This window comes from Hypanus sabinus, chromosome 9, assembly GCF_030144855.1.
Source record: "Hypanus sabinus isolate sHypSab1 chromosome 9, sHypSab1.hap1, whole genome shotgun sequence".
Taxonomy (NCBI): domain Eukaryota; kingdom Metazoa; phylum Chordata; class Chondrichthyes; order Myliobatiformes; family Dasyatidae; genus Hypanus; species Hypanus sabinus.
Window position 1 is genome coordinate 162875338 of NC_082714.1, and position 20700 is coordinate 162896037.

The window sequence follows — 20700 nt, forward strand, 5'->3', positions numbered from 1 at the left end:
TGGTCCCAGTACTGATCCCCGAGACAACCAACTCCTCACAAACTCACAGGTCAGGTGTGTCCCAGTACTGATCCCCGAGACACACAACTCCTCACAAACTCACAGGTCAGGTGTGTCCCAGTACTGATCCCCGAGACACACAACTCCTCACAGACTCACGGGACAGGTGTGTCCCATTACTGATCCCTGAGACACACAACTCCCCACAATCTCACGGGACAGGTGTGTCCCATTACTGATCCCTGAGTCACACAACTCCCCACAAATTCACGGGACAGGTGAGTCCCAGTACTGATCCCTGAGACACAAAACTCCTCACAAACTCACCCGACAGGTGTGTCCCAGTACTGATCCCCGAGACACACAACTCCTCACAGACTCACGGGACAAGTGTGGTCCCAGTACTGATGCCCGAGACAATCAACTCCCCACAAACTTACGGGATAGGTGAGTCCCAGTACTGATCCCCAAGACACACAACTCCTCACAAACTAACGGGACAGGTGTGTCCCAGTACTGATCCTCGAGACACACAACTCCTCACAGACTCATGGGACAGGTGTGTCCCAGTACTGATCCCCGAGACACACAACTCCTCAGAAACTCATGGGACAGGTTTGTCCCAGTACTGATCGCCGAGACACACAACTCTCCACAAACTCATGGGACAGGTGTGTCCCAGTACTGATCCCCAAGACACATAACTCCTCACAAAATCACGGGACAGGTGTGTCCCAATACTGATCCCCAAGGCACACAACTCCTCACAAACTCGCGGGACAGATGTGTCCCAGTACTGATCCCCAAGACACACAACTCCCCACAAACTCACGGGGCAAGTGTGGTCCCAGTGCTGATGCCCGAGACACACAACACCCCACAAACTCACAGGACAGGTGTGTCCCTGTACTGATCCCTGACACAACCAACTCCTCACAAACTCACGGGACATGTGTGTCCCAGTACTGATCCCCGAGACACACAACTCCTCACAAACTCACGGAACAGGTGTGGTCCCAGTACTGACCCCCGAGACACACAACTCCTCACAAACTCAAGCGACAGGTGTGGTCCCAGTACTAATTCCCGAGACAACCAACTCCTGACAAACTCAAGGGACAGGTGTGTCCCAGTACTGATCCCCGAGACACACAACTCCCCACAAACTCACGGGACAGGTGTGTCCCAGTACTGATCCCCAAGACACACAACTCCTCATAAACTCACGGGACAGGTGTGTCCCAGTACTGATCCCCAAGATACACAACTCGCCACAATCTCATGGGACAGGTGTGGTCCCAGTACTGATGCCCGAGACAACCAACTCCCCACAAACGTACGGGATAGGTGAGTCCCGGTACTGATCCCCAAGACACACAACTCCTCACAAACTAACGGGACAAGTGTGTCCCATTACTGATCCCCGAGACACACAACTCCCCACAAACTCACGGGACAAGTGTGGTCCCAGTACTGATGCCCGAGACACACAACACCCCACAAACTCACAGGACAGGTGTGTCCCTGTACTGATCCCTGACACAACCAACTCCTCACAAAATCACGGGACAGGTGTGTCCCAGTACTGATCCCCGAGACACACAACTCCTCACAAACTCACGGAACAGGTGTGGTCCCAGTACTGACCCCCGAGACACACAACTCCTCACAAACTCAAGGGACAGGTGTGGTCCCAGTACTAATTCCCGAGACAACCAACTCCTGACAAACTCAAGGGACAGGTGTGTCCCAGTACTGATCCCCGAGACACACTCCTCACTGACTCACGGGACAGGTGTGTCCCAGTACTGATCCCCGAGACAATCAACTCCTCACAATCTCACCCGACAGGTGTGTCCCAGTGCTGATCCCCGAGACACACAACTCCTCACAAACACACGGAACAGTTGTGGTCCCAGTACTGATGCCCGAGACACACAACTCCTCACAAACTCACAGGTCAGGTGTGTCCCAGTACTGATCCCCGAGGCAACCAACTCCCCACAATCTCACGGGACAGGTGTGTCCCAGTACTGATCCCCAAATCACACAACTTCTCACAAACTCACAGGACTGGTGTGTCCCAGTACTGATCCCCGAGACACACAACTCCTCACAGCCTTCAAGCATTACGATATTTATTAGTTCTTACATTCTGTTCTGTGCTTCTTAGCTGACCCCAGACCATGTCATTGTATGACCCTGGTACCGAGCCCTGTCAATTTTGTCTAAAACTCTCCTGCGTAGTACCTCATTGAAAACTTTTGTAACATCCAACTATACCGCATCCCCTGGTACAACCTCATCTACAGCAGCAGATTTGTCAAACCTTGTGTGTTTTATTTTTGGTTCTGGACACCTCATTATCGGAAGGGTGTGGAAGCTTTAGAAAGGATGCAGGGGAGATGTACCAGGGTGTTGCCCGGAAGAAAGAGCACATCTTCGGAGGTAAGGTTGTACTGTCCCTAAGAGGATCTTCATAGCGGTCGAAGAGTCCATTCTCAGGTACGGATCTGAGACGAGGACACTCACCAAGACCAAGTGAAGGTCACTAGATGGTTGCTATACACGAATGTTCCGGATGGCTCTGACGTGAGTTGGCAATGGCACATGACGAACGTCGAGCTCTATGACAACCTACCGATGATCCCCACTAAAATCGAGGCGAGAAGGCTGCAACTAGCGGGGCACTGTCTGCGCCACCCTGAGCTACCTGCCAGCCCAGTCATCACATGGGAGCCCAAGCATGGGAGGATGAACCCTGGGCGCCCTCCCAAGACTCTGGTCAACACGCTCCTAGAAGACAGTAGCTAATGTAGATGAACTGGACACACTGATGAGGGAGAGGGAGGAGTGGAGAGTCCGTCATCCTGCCCGACGCTGGCCCCCCAGGCCTGAGTCAACGTGATAGTAGTAGTTGTACTGTTCTCCTTGTTTGTGATGTGGAAAGTACAGAATTCAGCGGGAATCCGAACCCCACTCATCTGAAAATGGGAGTCAGGATGTAGTGTCAAAACTTGGGTTTGATTACGCAGTACACACACGAACAATTGAGTTGGAGTTAAACTGAGCGTGAGTGGAAGAACACCGACCTGACAGTGATCCTGGTGTGGCGATTCGGTCACAAACTCATAAGAAATTAGGAATACCTGAAGCTAGACTTGCATATAAAATATCCAAATTGTACACAACGTGAGTAAGCGCGGTTTTAAAGACTTTATGATGATTAATATCATGTGAGCATTAATTAAATTAACAAGGCTGATCGATCATTATACCAATGATCAAAATAAACTTTCACATAATATTAACACAAAATATTGCTCAGATAGCATTCTCCTTTATGAATTGAACCAACATTAACGGACAATGGCTTATGTTGGTGCAAAGGAAGGAAATATGGGATTGTGTAAATGTCCTTCAGTCTGACTCAAAAAACTGCACCACTCAAGATTGGTGCCCTCGTGATCCAACTGGATTGGGAAATTAAAGTTAGCAGGGCTAAATTTCACAATAAAAGCCTAATCTCTAAAGATGTCACAAAAGGTTAATTGAAGAGGTTACAAAGTTCAGTTCTGCTTCTTCAGAACAATCTCAGACACAGATCTGAACTTGCTTTGTCACCTTGAGCTCTACTTTGGGAAACTTTTGGTGACCTTGATGCTGCACCTGTTCATGATGGTGGTGTATGAGCCTCATGGAGATGTGAAGCTTGCCAGGCAAGATAATGGGGTTCCTCCCTGAGCTGCTCAAACTTGACAAAACATGAAGGAATCGTGGATGAAGATGTCCAGTTCTTCTCATTCTCAGTTTTCCAGGTGCCTGCCAAGTTTGCTCTTTCTCCTCGCAATCATTGCTACTTTTTTCAGATAACCTCTGTACAGCCATCCATTCAGAGTTGACACAGACTGTTGCTCCTTCACAGCTACGGCTTGGTGATCGTCAATAATGACAACTCTTACAGAATTATTTACATCTAACTGGGCTTCACTTTTCACTTCTTCACACCAGCTTTTACGCTTCCTTTTTTTTACTTGATACATCTTTCTCTGTATTTAGTCTGGTTCTGGGTCGTTGGGAACCACTTGCTCTACACAATACACTGTGTTGACACCCTCCATTCACCGCTATCTGATCACACAGTTGTTCATGGACACACCTTTTGTTTCCTAATGGCGGCCCAGATGTCTTTTCATATCTGGGACCAGCTCCGGTAGTCTCTGGAGATTTTCCACCATCCCCTGAATCCAACCTGTAGATTTGTCCAGTAATTGGGTGTTGGCTAGAGAAAATGCTTAGCTGGTTGTTTTCACTGCCCAAGTCCAATGTCTGCTGCATCTGCCCCAGGAGGCTGGTTGGTCCGGAATGGTCGCTGATCGTGATGCTTTGCAAGAGGCCGTGTTGAGGTTATAAACTGGAGTTTATCTTTTCTGTAAGGTTAATGTGGTTGGTGCAAGGGCTGAACAGTGAACGGCTCCCATTTTCCAGAAAGTTTGCTTTAAAGCTGTTGACTGTTAGGTCTGTGGATGTACCCTAAACAGAACCGTCAATGAGGAGGACTTCTGTCCATTCCCAGGACCATAATTATGCTCGCTGGCCTTGCTTGTTGTGAGGATATCTGTCCCAAGCAGAAGTAGGATTTGGGCTCTATCGTCCAGAGGTGTGATAGAGCAGCCTCAGGAGTTGGTAGTTCTTCACGATTGTTTGGATTGTCATTACAATCCATTACAATACATTACAAGTGTTGGAAGTGTAAGAGTAAAGTCACCATTCCATGCTTCAATCTGATAACCTGATCTGGCCATTACAACAGCCAGGTCTCCAGGATGTACAATGATGAATCAGCAGAGCTGCCAAGCAGATCAAAGAACTCTAACCGGGCTAAGGATCTGTTGCTCTGGTCATCGAGCGTAGGGTACATCCGAAAGCATTCTCTCAGTGCCCTTTAGGGTAGACTTTAACTGGAAAAAGGATTTAGTGGCTCGACTGTTGTTACAAACCTCTGTGCATAAAGAGTTCGCAGACGGGAAAGTTTCTTCCTCTTCCTCCCTGCTGTGCTCTGACAACCTGGATGCCCGTGGAGGAGGACCAGGATGTAGGGCTGTAACATGACTGCCATTGTTTCATTCATCACGCTTTAATGTGGCCTTGCAGTTACGTGCCAGATGCGGTGATGAAGAACAGCATCAGGAACAACTCCCTTGTCTTTCAGATAAGCCTTTCATTCCTCAATGGTTTTTAACCGAAAGCCGTGGCACTTTCACAACAGGTGAAGTTTATTATGGTTGGGACGATCCATAGGCCACCTTTAAGTATGGATTTGTTCTGAGCTGCAGGTTGAGAGATAGTGGTCTTATGGACTGACACTGAAGTCCTAATGTTTGTCTGCTTTGGGTGAGCTGTGGCTGAAAAGAGCCAAGCTGGGGTCATTTCTTATTTTAGTTTAACAGCAGACAAAATCTACAATTCTCTTTATACTTTGAACCTTGAGAAATCCATTTCTCTTGCCAAGAATGTGGTTGCTTTTCAACCTGGGACTAATGCTGCAGGTGTTAAGCTTAGCCAGATAGGTAACCAACCTTCGCAGCTGATAGCAGTTCCCCAAGTTCTCTTAACTTATCCTTATTTGAAATCTTTGGAAAGCTGTTCAGCTTCTTGAAGCGCGTGCCTTCTCTTAGCTGCGGCACGCTGTAACATTCGTCATGCCTGTCCCTGGACATTCTCAAAGCTGAAGCTGGGTTGCTTGTATGAACTGCTTGAAAGTGCCTAACATAGTCTGAGGATTCCTTACCAAACCACTTTGACAGCAAGTCCAACGCCTCAGCAGCAGTAAGATCCAGTTCTTTCTTTGTATGATTAAAAGATAACTTCCATGCTCTATAACTTCCTGGGCAGTCATCAGACTGAGGTAGGTCAGAGCTCGTGAGCTCTTTACGTAGCCAGTACTTCCTCATATTCATGACGACTGAAGACCCAGGATAGCTTCTGGTAAGCTGTGTACTGAGGCATGTCAAACCTTGGCATTGTCTCCTCTGCTTTAACCTGTGGGGAATTCCTTGTTAGGAGCTGGACAAGTAGTAAGAGTTGTGCAACATATGTGACGGATTAAGTATTTCTGAGATTCGCTGAAAGCAACTTACTACTGGAGGGGGACCTTTGGCTACGGTGTGCTGATTGCTGTCTCTTTTCAAAGGCTTGTGTGCGAGGTAGATTGAATGGAGTATCCTGACCACTGACCCTTTGTTGTGTTACAGGCCCTCACACATTCGTGTATTGTTGCTGAATGGCTTTGTCTACTCACTGTCTCGCTCTGCTGCTGCCCCCAATACCTCTGCCTGGGCAATTGCAGCTGCAGCCTCTTTTTCAAGATGCAAATTAGCCTGCAGCCAGACTTTGTCTGTTTTAAAGGAAGGCTCCCTCTCTGCAAATGTCGTGTGTGTTCATGCAGCCTCCGGCTCGTACCGCGGTACCTACTGATAATCTGCACTATTGCACTGAACTGCGATGAAACCTGTTGTCAGCTGCTCTGTCTGTGTTTTGTCTTTCTGTAGTTGTGTACTCTGAGTACCTTGCATCCACAATATTTGGGTCAATGCTGTTCTCAACTGAGTCTCTTCCATTTCATGCACACACACTCTTACCCCATTCTCCTGCCACCCTACCAGGGATGGGGTTCCTCTTGTCCTCACCTACCACCCCTCCACCCTCCGCATCCATAAGATTTAGGAGCAGAAGTGAGCTATTCAGCCCATCGAGTCTGTTCCACCATTCAAAAATGGGCTGATCCAATTCTTCCAGTCATCCCCACACCCCATACCCTTTGATGCCCTGGCTAATCAAGAACATAACTATGAAAGGTTTCGGCCCAAAATATCATCACTACCTCCTCCCATTGATGCTGTCTGGCCTGCTGAGTTCTGCCAGCATTTTGTGTTTTTAAGAACATATCTATCTCTGCCTTAAATGCACCCAATGACTTGACCTCCACAGCCACTCGTGGCAACAAATTCCACAGATTTGCCACCCTCTGACTAAAGTAATTTCTCTGCATCTCTGTTCTAAATGGACGTCCTTCAATCCTGAAGTCATGCCCTCTTGTCACAGACTCCCCTACCATGGGAAATAACTTTGCCATATTTAATCTGTTCAGGCCTTTTAACATTCGGAATGTTTCTATGAGATTCCCCCCTCATTCTCCTGAACTCAAGGGAATACAGCCCAAGAGCTGCCAGACATTCCTCGTACAGTAACCCTTTCATTCCTGGAATCATTCTTGTGAATCTTCTCTGAACCCTCTCTAATGTCAGTATATCCTTTCTAAAATAAGGAGCCCAAAACTGCACACAATTCTCCAAGTGTGGTCTCACAAGTGCCTTATAGAGTCTCAACATCACATCTCTGCTCTTATATGCTATCCCTCTAGAAATGAATGCCAACATTACATTCGACTTCTTCACCACCGACTCAACCTGGAGGTTAACCTTTAGGGTATCCTGCACAAGGCCTCCCAAGTCCTTTGAAAGCGCGTGACCATACACTTCCAACTTTGTATTTCATTTGCCAGTTTTTTGTCCATTCCCCTAAACTATCAAAGTCTCTCTGCAGGCTCTCTGTTTCCTCAACACTACCTGCTCCTCCACCTATCTTTGTATCATCGACAAGTTTAGCCACAGATCCATTAATACCGTGTTCCAGATCATTGGCATACATCGTAAAAAGTGGCAGTTCCAACACCGACCCCTGGGGAACTCCGCTGGTGATGGCAGCCAGCCAGAATAGGATCCCTTTATTCCCACTCTCTGTTTTCTGCTGACCAGCCGATGCTCCACCTATGCTAGTAACTCCCCTGTAATTCCATGGACTCTTATCTTACTAAGCAGCCTCATGTGCAGCACCTTGTCAAAGTCCTTCTGAAAATCCAAGTACAGCCCATCTACTGCATCTCCTTTGTCTACCCTGCTTGTAATTTCCTCAGAGAATTGCAGTATGTTTGTCAGGCAGCCTTTCAGGAAACCATGCTGGCTTTGGCCAATCTTGTCATGTGCCTCCAGGTACTCTGTAATCTCATCCCTAACAATCGATTCCAACAACTTCTCAACCACTGACGTCAGGCTAACAGGTCTATAGTTTCCTTTCTGCTGCCTCCCACCCTTCTTAAATAGCGGAGTAACATTTGCAATTTTCCAGTCATCCAGTACAATGCCAGAATCTATCAATTCTTGAAAGATCATCGTTAATGCCTCCACAATCTCTCCAGCCACTTCCTTCAGAACCCGAGGGTGCATTCCATCAGGTCCAGGAGATTTATCCACCCTCAGACCATTAAGCTTCCTGAGCACCTTCTCAGTTGTAATTTTCACTGCACAAACCTCACTTCCCTGACACTCTTGAATGTCTGTTGTACTGCAGATGTCTTCCACTGTGAAGACTGATACAAAATACACTTTCAGTTCCTCTGCCATCTCTGTATCTCTCATTACAAAGCGTCATTTTGTATTGGTCCAGTCCATAATTCTCCAGAAACTCTGCATTTCTTCAACGGGATCCCACTGCCAAGCACATTCCACCCTCCCCCACCCCCCCCCCCCCCCGCCAACTTTCTGCTTTCCACAGGGATCGCTCCCTTTGTAATTCCCTTGTCCATTCGTCCCTCCCCACTGATCTTCCTCCTGGTACATCCTTGAAAGTGGAACAAATGCTGCACCTGCCCCTACACCTCCTCCTTCACTACAGCCCCAGACAGTCCTTCCAGGTGAGGCGGAACTTCACCTTGGGGTCACTTACCGTGTCTGATGCTCCTAGTGCGGCCTGCTGTATATCAGTGAGCCCTGACGTAAACCGGGAGACCATTTCGCCGAGCACCTACGCTCCATCCACCAGAACAAGCGGGATATCCCAGTGGCCACCGATTCCACTTCCCATTCCCATTCTGATATGTCCACCCACGGCCTCCTCTACTGTTGCAATGCGGCCACGCTCAGGTTGGAGGAACAACACCTTGTATTCCGTCTGGGTAGCCTCCAACCTGATGGTGTGAACATCGATTTCTCAAACTTCCGTAGTGCCTCCCATACCCCCGCCTTCACTATTCCCCATCCCCTTTTCCCTCTCTCACCTTATTTCCTTGCCCACCCATTGCCCTCTGGTGCTTCCCCCCCCCCCCCGTTGTTCTTTCTTCCATGGCCTTCTGTCTCTTTCACCAATCAAATTCCCAGCTCTTTAACTCGTCCCTCCCCTCCAAGTTACTATCTCTCCTCACCCCTCCCTCTCTCCCCCCCCCAGTTTTTAATCTTCTACTCAGCTTCTTTGTTCCCTCCAGTCCTGCCAAAGGGGCTCGGACCAAAACGTCAACTGTTTACTTTTTTCCATCCTGGCCTGGCCTGCTGAGTTCCTCCAGTATTGTGTGTGTGTGGGTTTTGGATTTCCAACATCTGCAGATTTTCTGTTGTTCATAATATTTGTTATTCGCATCCGTCGACTGTTTGTACACTGTTTGGCCAGCTGTGTTATCACTTTGTTACTGTACGGTACGGTACGGTACTGCTCTCGTGTGTGAGGTAGGAAGACACAGTTAGAATCAATCAGGTTTAATATCACCAACATATGTCGTGAAATTTGTTAACTTTGCGGCAGCAGTACAATGCAGTACATAATAGTAGAGAAAAACTGTGAATTACAGTAAATGTGTGTATATATGTGTGTGTGTATATACATATAAAATAGTTCAATAAAATAAGTAGTGCAAACATCGAAACAAAAAAGTGGTGAGGTAATGGACATAGGTTCAGTGTCCATTTGTAATTTAGATGGCAGAGGGAAGAAGCTGTTCCTGAATCACTGTGTGTGTGCCTTCGGCTCCTGTACCTCCTCTCTGAGAACAGGGCACAATCTGTGTGATGGGGTCCTTAATGATGGACGCCACCTTTTTTTGAGGCACCAGATATTGCAGAGGCTAGTGCCCGTGCTGGAACTGGCCAAATTTACAACTCTCTGCGGCTTGTTTCCATCCTGTACATTAGCCACCTCCCCCCTCCACCAATACCAGACGGTGATGCAGCCAGTTACAATGCTCTCTATGGCGCATCTGCAGAAATTTTTGAATGTTTTTCCCTAATTAGGGGAAGAGAGAGAGCCTGTGATGTGTCAGATTACCGGGTGAACGAGGAGGAAGTCTGTGTCTTTATTGATGCTTTGATGCACACTTGAGAGCTCAGTGGGGGGAGCCAATGCTTTTTGCTGGGTGGGGGGGATCTTTGCTTTGCTGATGCCTATGCGTTTTGGGGGTTTTGGGGTTCTAACATTTCATTCTTTGTGCCATTCCTCTATTTCTGTGAATGTTTGCGAAGAAAAAGAATTTCAGGATGTATATTGTATACATTTTGCTGACATTAAATGTACCCATTGAAAGGTGTTGATAATCACATGATATTGACACAAAATACTGCTCAGATAGCATTCTCCTTTTTGAACTAAGCCAACACTTACAAGCAATGGTTTACAATGGTGCAGACAAGGGAAAATTGAGACAGGATTGTGTAAATCCTTCCTGTGAAGTTTAATGGCATTTGTCAGACCAACATAGGCTGCTTTTCCATCATCTACTGAGTTGGAGTGTGCAGTAGAGACAGAAAGTACACCCACTAAATTCCACCCCCAGAATGTATACCCACTAAATTCCACCCCCAGAAAGCACATCCACTAAATTCCACCCCCAGAAAGTACACCCACTAAATTCCACCCCCAGAAAGTACACCCACTAAATTCCACCCCCAGAAAGTACACCCACTAAATTCCACCCCCCAGAATGTACACCCACTAAATTCCACCCCCCAGAAAGTACACCACTAAATTCCACCCCCAGAATGTCTAACCACTAAATTCCATCCCCCAGAATGGACACCAACTAAATACCACCCCCAGAATGTATACCCACTAAACTTCACCCCCCAGAAAGTACACCCGCTAAACTCCACCCCCCAGAAAGTACAGCCACTAAACTCCACCCCCCAGAAAGTACAGCCACTAAACTCCACCCCCAGAAAGTACACCCACTAAATTCCACCCCCCAGAAAGTACACCCACTAAATTCCACCCCCAGAATGTACACCCACTAAATACCACCCCCAGAATGTACACCCACTAAATTCCACCCCCCAGAATGTATACCCACTAAATTCCACCCCCAGAATGTACACCCTCTAAATACCACCCCCAGAATGTATACCCACTAAACTCCACCCCCCGGAAAGTACACCCACTAAATTCCACCCCCCAGAATGTATACCCACTAAATTCCACCCCCAGAATGTACACCCTCTAAATACCACCCCCAGAATGTATACCCACTAAACTCCACCCCCCGGAAAGTACACCCACTAAATTCCACCCCCCAGAAAGTACAACCGCTAAATTCCACACCCCCCATACACACAAGAAAACTCATACAATATCTAGAAGTCTAATGCTTTTCAGAAAGTTAAGTGTGCATGTATGTACATTACCCTAGCAGTGATATCCTTACTTTCCATGTTAAGCTGTGTCTGTCCCAAAGATCACAATTTAGCAATTAGATGTTCACTTCACACCTCGTGCTGCATCGTTTCGTCTCAAATGCACTCCCCACACAATGTCCACATCATACACATTTCATTCCGAACCAGCAATTATTCAGCCTAGTATGCCCAATCCATAAATCATAACCTCTTCCCTCCTTTTATACCCATCTCACCAACCTCTGTATTTTATATAAATGCTGTTCTTTCTTTTCCTTAACCCAGCTTTGTTGCCACAATCATTGAATAGAATTTTTACTTCTGCCTTTCACTCCTCCCTTACGCAAAGGTACCGCTACATTTACATCCTTAATGCCAGGATTGTGTAAATGTGCTACATTCTGACTCAAAATCTATGCCACGCAAAATGGATGCCCACGCGTGATCCAACTGGATTTCACATTGAAAGGCAGCAGAGCCATCAGAATTAAAGACAGTGCGATCAGAGTAAAAGTCAGCAGGTCTATATTTCAAAACAAAAGCCTGATCAAGCTGGGGATTTTCTCTTCGGAATGAAGGAAGACAAGAAGCGACTTGATGGAGGTGTACAAGATGACAAGAGGCAGAGGTCAAGTGGACAGCCAGAGACTTTTCCCAGGCTGGGAATGGCTAATATGAGGAGACATAATTTGAAGTGAATTGCAGGAACATACAGAGGGATTGTCAGAGATAATTTTTGAACACAGAGAGTCATAGATGCATGGAATGCACTGCCAGGGGTGGTCGAGGCAAATACATTAGGAAGATTTAAGAGACACATGGAGGGCTATGTGGGAGGGAAGGGTTAGACTGATTTTAGAGTTGGTTAGAAGGTTGGCAGGGCTCCAAGGCCAAAGGGCCTCTACTGTTTCTCTTCCCTAAATCCACCATGACTCAGCTCACATTATTTTCCCTTCTACCACATCCTCAGTGATACAGATACTGGGGACCACTGGGTTTCCTCTAAGCTGCGTGGGTGTGGGGCCACGACGTACTAAAATGCTGCCAGCATTGTGTCAATGTAGTAGTGACATACCATGTAATGGTGGAGGCATCCGTCGGTCTCGAGAGACCGTGGATCTGTGCATGGAGTTTCCAGGGCAACCCTGTAATAACATGTTAATTAATATAATCCATAGATTTTCTAAATAATAAACGCATCACTAACTTTACTTTGAAACGTTTTAGTGCTTCAATGTATTTGCATTTTCAGTGTTTTAAGTTAGAACACAGTTACAAGGCGTAGGGATGAACAGTGTTACAAGGTGTAGGGATGAACAGGGTTGCAAGGTGTAGGGATGAACAGGGTTGCAAGGTGTAGGGATGAACAGGGTTGCAAGGCGTAGGGATGAACAGGGTGACAAGGTGTAGGGATGAACAGGGTTGCAAGGTGTAGGGATGAACAGTGTTACAAGGCGTAGGGATGAACAGGGTTGCAAGGTGTAGGGATGAACAAGGTTGCAAGGTGTAGGGATGAACAGTGTTACAAGGCGTAGGGATGAACAGGGTTGCAAGGTGTAGGGATGAACAGTGTTACAAGGCGTAGGGATGAACAGGGTGACAAGGTGTAGGGATGAACAGTGTTACAAGGAGTAGGGATGAACAGGGTTACGAGGAGTAGGGATGAACAGGGTGACAAGGTGTAGGGAAGAACAGGGTTGCAAGGTGTAGGGATGAACAGGATGACAAGGTGTAGGGATGAACAGGGTTGCAAGATGTAGGGATGAACAGGGTGACAAGGCGTAGGGATGAACAGGGTTACAAGGTGTAGGGATGAACAGGGTTGCAAGGTGTAGGGATGAACAGGGTTGCAAGGCGTAGGGATGAACAGGGTGACAAGGCGTAGGGATGAACAGGGTTGCAAGGCGTAGGGATGAACAGGGTGACAAGGCGTAGGGATGAACAGGGTTGCAAGGCGTAGGGATGAACAGGGTTGCAAGGTGTAGGGATGAACAGGGTTACAAGGTGTAGGGATGAACAGGGTGACAAGGCGTAGGGATGAACAGGGTTACAAGGCGTAGGGATGAACAGGGTGACAAGGCGTAGGGATGAACAGGGTGACAAGGCGTAGGGATGAACAGGGTTACAAGGCGTAGGGATGAACAGGGTGACAAGGTGTAGGGATGAACAGGGTTACAAGGTGTAGGGATGAACAGTGTGACAAGGTGTAGGGATGAACAGGGTTACAAGGTGTAGGGATGAACAGGGTGACAAGGTGTAGGGATGAACAGGGTTACAAGGCGTAGGGATGCACAGGGTTACAAGGCGTAGGGATGAACAGGGTGACAAGGTGTAGGGATGAACAGGGTGACAAGGTGTAGGGATGAACAGGGTTACAAGGCGTAGGGATGCACAGGGTTACAAGGCGTAGGGATGAACAGGGTTACAAGGCGTAGGGATGCACAGGGTTACAAGGCGTAGGGATGAACAGGGTTACAAGGCGTAGGGATGAACAGGGTGACAAGGCGTAGGGATGAACAGGGTGACAAGGAGTATGGATGAACAGGGTTGCAAGGCGTAGGGATGAACAAGGTTACAAGGTGCAGGGATGAACAGGGTTACGAAGTGTAGGGATGAACAGGGTTACGAGGTGTAGGGATGAACAGGGTTACGAAGTGTAGGGATGAACAGGGTTACCAGGCGTAGGGATGAACAGGGTTGCAAGGAGTCGGGATGAACACGGTTACAAGGTGTAGGGATGAACAGGGTTGCAAGGAGTCGGGATGAACAGGGTTACAAGGTGTAGGGATGAACAGGGTTACAAGGTGTAGGGATGAACAGGGTGACAAGGCGTAGGGATGAACAGGGTTGCAAGGCGTAGGGATGAACAGGGTTGCAAGGTGTAGGGATGAACAGGGTTACAAGGTGTAGGGATGAACAGGGTGACAAGGCGTAGGGATGAACAGGGTTACAAGGAGTAGGGATGAACAGGGTGACAAGGCGTAGGGATGAACAGGGTTACAAGGCGTAGGGATGAACAGGGTTACAAGGTGTAGGGATGAACAGGGTTACAAGGAGTATGGATGAACAGGGTTGCAAGGTGTAGGGATGAACAGGGTTACAAGGTGTAGGGATGAACAGGGTTACAAGGTGTAGGGATGAACAGGGTTGCAAGGCGTAGGGATGAACAGGGTTACAAGGTGTAGGGATGAACAGGGTTACAAGGAGTAGGGATGAACAGGGTGACAAGGCGTAGGGATGAACAGGGTTGCAAGGTGTAGGGATGAACAGGGTTGCAAGGCGTAGGGATGAACAGGGTGACAAGGCGTAGGGATGAACAGGGTTACAAGGAGTAGGGATGAACAGGGTTGCAAGGCGTAGGGATGAACAGGGTGACAAGGCGTAGGGATGAACAGGGTTGCAAGGTGTAGGGATGAACAGGGTTACGAAGTGTAGGGATGAACAGGGTTACGAGGCGTAGAGATGAACAAGGTTACAAGGTGCAGGGATGAACAAGGTTACAAGGTGCAGGGATGAACAGGGTTACGAAGTGTAGGGATGAACAGGTTTACGAGGTGTATGGATGAACAAGGTTACAAGGTGCAGGGATGAACAGGGTTACGAAGTGTAGGGATGAACAGGGTGACAAGGTGTAGGGATGAACAGGGTTGCAAGGAGTATGGATGAACAGGGTTGCAAGGAGTATGGATGAACAGGGTTACAAGGTGCAGGGATGAACAGGGTTACAAGGTGTAGGGATGAACAGGGTTGCAAGGAGTATGGATGAACAGGGTTACAAGGTGCAGGGATGAACAGGGTTACGAAGTGTAGGGATGAACAGGTTTACGAGGTGTATGGATGAACAAGGTTACAAGGTGCAGGGATGAACAGGGTTACGAAGTGTATGGATGAACAGGTTTACGAGGTGTAGGGATGAACAGGGTTGCAAGGAGTATGGATGAACAGGGTTGCAAGGAGTATGGATGAACAGGGTTACAAGGTGTAGGGATGAACAGGGTAATAAGGTGTGGGGATGAACAGGGTTACAAGGAGTAGGGATGAACAGGGTTACAAGGTGTAGGGATGAACAGGGTTACAAGGTGTAGGGATGAACAGGGTTACAAGGAGTATGGATGAACAGGGTTGCAAGGTGTAGGGATGAACAGGGTTACAAGGTGTAGGGATGAACAGGGTTACAAGGAGTAGGGATGAACAGGGTTACAAGGCGTAGGGATGAACAGGGTTACAAGGCGTAGGGATGAACAGGGTTACAAGGTGTAGGGATGAACAGGGTTGCAAGGCGTAGGGATGAACAGGGTTACAAGGCGTAGGGATGAACAGGGTTGCAAGGCGTAGGGATGAACAGGGTTGCAAGGCGTAGGGATGAACAGGGTTACAAGGTGTAGGGATGAACAGGGTTACAAGGAGTAGGGATGAACAGGGTTACAAGGAGTATGGATGAACAGGTTTACGAGGTGTAGGGATGAACAGGGTTACAAGGTGTAGGGATGAACAGGGTTACAAGGAGTAGGGATGAACAGGGTTGCAAGGAGTATGGATGAACAGGTTTACGAGGTGTAGGGATGAACAGGGTTACAAGGTGTAGGGATGAACAGGGTTACAAGGTGTAGGGATGAACAGGGTTACAAGGTGTAGGGATGAACAGGGTTACAAGGAGTATGGATGAACAGGTTTACGAGGTGTAGGGATGAACAGGGTTACAAGGTGTAGGGATGAACAGGGTTACAAGGTGTAGGGATGAACAGGGTTACAAGGAGTAGGGATGAACAGGGTTGCAAGGAGTAGGGATGAACAGGTTTACGAGGTGTAGGGATGAACAGGGTTACAAGGTGTAGGGATGAACAGGGTTACAAGGAGTATGGATGAACAGGGTTACAAGGAGTATGGATGAACAGGGTTGCAAGGAGTAGGGATGAACAGGGTTACAAGGTGTAGGGATGAACAGGGTTACAAGGCGTAGGGATGAACAGGGTTGCAAGGAGTAGGGATGAACAAGGTTACAAGGTGTAGGGATGAACAGGTTTACAAGGTGTAGGGATGAACAGGGTGACAAGGTGTAGGGATGAACAGGGTTACAAGGAGTATGGATGAACAGGGTTGCAAGGAGTATGGATGAACAGGGTTACAAGGTGTAGGGATGAACAGGGTTACAAGGTGTAGGGATGAACAGGGTTACAAGGTGTAGGGATGAACAGGGTTACAAGGAGTATGGATGAACAGGGTTACAAGGAGTATGGATGAACAGGGTTACAAGGTGTAGGGATGAACAGGGTTACAAGGTGTAGGGATGAACAGGGTGACAAGGTGTAGGGATGAACAGGGTTACAAGGAGTATGGATGAACAGGGTTACGAAGTGTAGGGATGAACAGGGTTACAAGGAGTATGGATGAACAGGGTTACAAGGTGTAGGGATGAACAGGGTTGCAAGGAGTATGGATGAACAGGGTTACATGGTGTAGGGATGAACAGGGTTACAAGGAGTATGGATGAACAGGGTTACAAGGAGTATGGATGAACAGGGTTACAAGGAGTATGGATGAACAGGTTTACGAGGTGTAGGGATGAACAGGGTTGCAAGGAGTATGGATGAACAGGGTTACAAGGTGTAGGGATGAACAGGGTTGCAAGGAGTATGGATGAACAGGGTTACATGGTGTAGGGATGAACAGGGTTACAAGGAGTATGGATGAACAGGGTTACAAGGAGTATGGATGAACAGGGTTACAAGGAGTATGGATGAACAGGTTTACGAGGTGTAGGGATGAACAGGGTTACAAGGCGTAGGGATGAACAGGGTTACAAGGAGTATGGATGAACAGGGTTACAAGGAGTATGGATGAACAGGGTTACAAGGCGTATGGATGAACAGGGTTACAAGGAGTATGGATGAACAGGGTTACAAGGAGTATGGATGAACAGGGTTACAAGGTGTAGGGATGAACAGGGTTGCAAGGTGTAGGGATGAACAAGGTTACAAGGTGTAGGGATGAACAGGGTTACAAGGTGTAGGGATGAACAGGTTTACGAGGTGTAGGGATGAACAGGGTTACAAGGTGTAGGGATGAACAGGGTTACAAGGAGTATGGATGAACAGGGTTACAAGGCGTAGGGATGAACAGGGTTACAAGGCGTAGGGATGAACAGGGTTACAAGGAGTATGGATGAACAGGGTTGCAAGGTGTAGGGATGAACAGGGTTACAAGGAGTATGGATGAACAGGGTTACGAAGTGTAGGGATGAACAGGTTTACGAGGTGTTGGGATGAACAGGTTTACGAGGTGTAGGGATGAACAGGGTTACAAGGTGTAGGGATGAACAGGGTTACAAGGAGTAGGGATGAACAGGTTTACGAGGTGTAGGGATGAACAGGGTTACAAGGTGTAGGGATGAACAGGGTTACAAGGAGTATGGATGAACAGGGTTACAAGGAGTATGGATGAACAGGGTTGCAAGGAGTAGGGATGAACAGGGTTACAAGGCGTAGGGATGAACAGGGTTGCAAGGAGTAGGGATGAACAAGGTTACAAGGTGTAGGGATGAACAGGTTTACAAGGTGTAGGGATGAACAGGGTGACATGGTGTAGGGATGAACAGGGTTACAAGGAGTATGGATGAACAGGGTTACAAGGAGTATGGATGAACAGGGTTACAAGGAGTATGGATGAACAGGTTTACGAGGTGTAGGGATGAACAGGGTTGCAAGGAGTATGGATGAACAGGGTTACAAGGAGTATGGATGAACAGGGTTACAAGGAGTATGGATGAACAGGTTTACGAGGTGTAGGGATGAACAGTGTTACAAGGTGTAGGGATGAACAGGGTTGCAAGGAGTATGGATGAACAGGGTTACAAGGAGTAGGGATGAACAGGGTTACAAGGAGTATGGATGAACAGGGTTACAAGGTGTAGGGATGAACAGGGTTGCAAGGTGTAGGGATGAACAAGGTTACAAGGTGTAGGGATGAACAGGGTTACAAGGTGTAGGGATGAACAGGTTTACGAGGTGTAGGGATGAACAGGGTTACAAGGTGTAGGGATGAACACGGTTGCAAGGTGTAGGGATGAACACGGTTACGAGGTGTAGGGATGAACAGGGTTACAAGGTGTAGGGATGAACACGGTTGCAAGGTGTAGGGATGAACAGGGTTACAAGGTGTAGGGATGAACAGGGTGACAAGGCGTAGGGATGAACAGGGTTACAAGGTGTAGGGATGAACACGGTTACGAGGTGTAGGGATGAACAGTGTTACGAAGTGTAGGGATGAACAGGGTTACAAGGTGTTGGGATGAACAGGGTTACGAGGTGTTGGGATGAACAGGGTTACGAGGTGTTGGGATGAACAGGGTTGCAAGGAGTAGGGATGAACAGGGTTACGAAGTGTAGGGATGAACAGGGTTACGAAGTGTAGGGATGAACAGGATTACGAGGTGTAGGGATGAACAGGGTTACGAGGCGTAGGGATGAACAAGGTTACAAGGTGCAGGGATGAACAGGGTTACGAAGTGTAGGGATGAACAGGGTTACGAGGTGTAGGGATGTACTGGGTTGCAAGGTGTAGCGATGAACACAGGATGGAAGTTCATCGTTAGTAAACATCTGCCAACTGAACACTAAGTTTAAAAGTTTTCGGAACATGAAAGATTTTCTCCTTTGGACTGCATTTCATTATACGCTTTAATTAATAAAGAAAATCAAAAGTATGTGATTTTTCAATTTTCAGTCTAAGTATTCATAGCAGAAAGGACACAGTTTAACGTGCCGCACGCTTCTCTAGCCTTGTAAAACTGTCCTGCTCTGATCAATGCAATTGTAAAAATTATTAGAGGGAGTGTTACAGAGGGACATTAAGGTGGTTGGTCTACACTTCTCTGTTCTATCTGTTCCCTTTTTCTTAAATGAAAATAGACTTCCAGTTATAGAGCACCTCTCATGACCTGTGTCCCTGAGCCCTTATAACCAGTGAAGTTTGTCCCTGGTTGATCATTTGGAATTGCAGCTAGCTTTGTTCTCCACCGGCTCCCACAATGGTAGTGGATCGGACAATCTGCGTTAGGATAAATATCGTCGGGTGCATCAGGGATAATTCGGCCTCTTTCAGATCCACTAGACCCACCTCGGATAGGAGATGAGGCCCGATTAACTCTGAAAGGTTACCCCTGAAGCAGTGCAGCTGTCCCCTGGATCAATACCGGAGGCTCAGGTGTGTGGTCGGGGACCAGAACATCGAACAGCACAGGATGAGCTGCCTCCACAGCAGTCTCGGTGTAAAAAACAAATCTGTGACCCGTTGTACAAATAGACAAAGTCTGGTATTGAATGCTGGGGGCTGTTCCTTGGTATCCGAGTCTGCGTCTATGCTACAGGTTGAGAGCACATTTATTATCGAAGTATGCATACATTACACAGCCTTGAGATTTGTCTCCTTACAGGCAGCCGCAAAACAAAACAAAACATTTGAAAAGACCATCAAACAGCCAATGTGTCAAGAAAAAGAAACAAATTGTGCAAACAATACAAGTAAGCAAAGAGCTTCAGAACTAAAGTTTTATGAAAGACATGAAACCAGCTATCACTGTAGCTAAGCAAACCACAGCTTCAGTTTGGCACAGAGCCATATAAAGATTGTGAGACCACAGTCATGAAGGCAGGCATGACTGGTGCTTCAGACTCCCTCCCCTCTCCCTTCCCACTTTCCCAGCCGTAATTCCCTTCTCCCACCTCCTCCCCACTGCTGCCGAAACAAGCCACAACCTCAGTTCAGCGCAGAGCTGAGTAAACGTCACGGAGCAGCGAGCAGACCTCAAGGAGGAGACGAGGCCCGGTTTAACTCTGAAAGGTTACCCCTGAACCACCGCAGCTGTCCCCTGGACCAGCAGCGGAGGCTGCTTTGTTCTCGGCTCATCAGAGCAACACGCAAAATGCTGGAGGAACATAAGTGGTCAGGCAGCATCTATGGAAGTGAATAAACAATCGATACTTTGGGCCAAAATGTCAACTGCTTCTTCCTCTCCATAAATCAAGGGTTCTCAACCTTTTTTATGCCACGGACCAATACCATTGAGCAAGGGGTCCGTAGACCCCAGGTTGGGAACCCCTGCCATAGATGCTGCCTAACCTGCTGAGTTCCTCCAGCATTTCATGTGTGTTGCTGGAGATTTCCAGCATCTGCAGAGTCTCTTGAGGTTATCAGGACGTGTATCTGTGGG

At 47.6% G+C, this 20700-nt stretch overlaps 1 protein-coding gene across 8 annotated transcripts in view; it reads left to right on the forward strand.

Annotated features, from left to right (window-relative positions):
• The window catches only part of LOC132399994 (neurocalcin-delta-like), a 105046-nt gene that overhangs the window by 14717 nt on the left and 69629 nt on the right, over positions 1 to 20700 (forward strand). Inside the window, exon 1 of one of the 8 annotated variants that reach the window (XM_059981017.1) lies at positions 5805 to 5829. The exons of 6 other annotated variants lie outside the window; for them this stretch is intronic. The gene's annotated coding sequence lies outside the window, so the exon portion shown is untranslated. Of the gene's footprint in view, positions 1 to 5804; positions 5830 to 5967; positions 5989 to 20700 lie in introns of those variants that run through there. One more of the 8 variants, XM_059981016.1, reaches the window with a different exon arrangement.